This window comes from Equus quagga, chromosome 21 (assembly GCF_021613505.1).
Source record: "Equus quagga isolate Etosha38 chromosome 21, UCLA_HA_Equagga_1.0, whole genome shotgun sequence".
NCBI classification, from domain to species: Eukaryota; Metazoa; Chordata; class Mammalia; order Perissodactyla; family Equidae; genus Equus; species Equus quagga.
In genome coordinates, this window is record NC_060287.1 from 41,071,617 (window position 1) to 41,073,762 (window position 2,146).

A 2,146-nucleotide genomic window follows, 5' to 3' on the forward strand; every position below is an offset into this window, starting at 1 on the left:
TGTGCCTGCTGACAGGTGAGGATGGGGTGTGGCTGGACTCTCTGTGAGGGCCTGAGGCCTCGTTCCCACTCCCCTCCTCATGCTAATGAGACGAAGATGAGCGTTCCTCCTCTCGGTGGCAGGAAAGTCCGCTGATTATGTTGCCTGGACTGTGGACATGGACAGCAGCACCTGGTGGGGTGGTCCTTGTGGTCCAGAACGTGAAGGATGGGTCACCAGTAGGCCCCAGACTCTTCCACAGCACTTGTCACTGCAGGGCCAACAAATGGGACCCTCAGCTTGACCCCAGGCACTCAATGCTGCTGTCAGGGACAGATTCTCTGGGTGACTGTGGCCCAGTCTTGTGGATCAAACTGACAAACTGATGGGCACAGGACATTCTGTGTGGCTGAACTAAGGCCCTGTGAAAGGAAACCTGAGATGACAGAGTTCATTTAAAATGGAGAGTTTCCACTGTCCTGTTCTTAAGGTCTGAATGAATTGCATTTGCTCCTGGCTAAAGTTGGGACCTGATTTTCCCTGGAGATGCCTGAGACGGTTGATCCGCCCCCCTGCCCTGCCCCAGGCACCCCCCTGCCTACCTGGGGATGCCTGAGACAGCGCTGGGGCAGGTCAGACTGGGGGCTGTGTGGGGACCAACACGACCCATTCAGGGAACTAGATGGTGCCGCTAAGTCAGGGCAGGTCACAATCTGCTGAGGACAGGTCAGGGGAAGATGGATGTTTTACCACCTGGAGCTAATCGAAGCCTCCAAGGATAGCTGTGGAGATGTGCTGAGGAGCTGCTTGTCTCCCTGGGGTAAAGGAGTACTTTTCCCTTGGATGTAGGGTCAGGGGGCATACTAAGTGGCTGCCTTGGGCAGGCTCCTTGAGGGCTGGTACACTCGTTCTTTCCAGTCTGGTTTGGAAAGAGGATGGATGTCTGGGGACTGTCACCCTGGGATTCTTGGATCAAGGCAGGCAAGGGAGGTACCAGCAGGGACCTCTCAACTTCTGGCAAAGCAGCACAGCTGTCTTCTGGCGACGGAGGTGTAGAGCTGAGGTTTGAATGCAAGCTGGAGAGTACACACAGGGCAGGCACTGCAGCCCAGGGCCGGGGCTCCAGTGCACAGGGCCACGCTAGCCTCTGGGCCTCCGAAGCCTGCTCCTCTTCGTGTGTTCCCCAACCCAGTGTTTCCACCACTGCCCAGTGCCCAGGACCGGCTGCATAATTTGTAGGGCCCAGCGCACAGGGAAAACGCCGGGCCCCTTGTCCAAAAGTTACCAACAATCTCAAGACAGCAACAGCAGAGTGCAGAACTGAGGGGGCCCCTGCGGACTCCCCAGGCTGACCCGTGTGGGGCAGCGGATGGTGTCCCGGACGTGCACTCAGCAGCTCCCACACTGGCCCACCTCTCTCCACCCTGCTGCCCCCATCTCTCCAAAGACCCCCGTGCTGTTCCCGGCTCTGCTCCTGCCCCTCCCATCCACACGCCCCGCACTAGAGAGCTCTTCCCGAGGTCAGCCGGGCGTGGGCCGCCCTGCTGGAAGCCCCTGGAGCGCCCCTGCCCTGGGGATAAGGCCTAGAGCCCTCCCTGTGCCGGCTCCTCTGGCCCCTCACACTCAGCCATCCCCTGGGGGCCCCACTCCCTACTTCCGCCCCGCCCCTGCTCCTGCCCTGGGCGACTCCTGCTGCTCCTGCGGCCTTGGCTCCCCGTCCTTCCCGAGACACTTTCTCCCTCCCCGGGACAGGGAGCACGGGGCCTTCTGCGCCCAGAGGGTTTGAGTCGTCTCCCTCCCTGCGTGTTCGTGCTGCCGTACTTACGCTCACACTGCAGGATCCTACAGGCCAGCCCCACACGCCGTGGCCGAGCCGGGTCTCTCCCGGAGAGGGAGGCTCAGAGCGGGCCCTGGGCTCCAACGTGCGTTGCCTCCTTAGAAGACGTGAGCGACACCCACCCAAACACCTGCGGAACCGGAAATAGGCCTGCGAAGCCAGGGCCGCGGGACAAGCAGGAGACACTGACCCCGCGGGGAGCAACTCGCCAGGGCAGAAGCCCCTCAGGGCCACGCGGGTCCCAGGCACACACACGCCCTAACTCCTAGACATCCACTTCCCGTCTAGGATGCGTCCCAAGGCGGGAAGCACGTGCCCGTCTGGACCAAT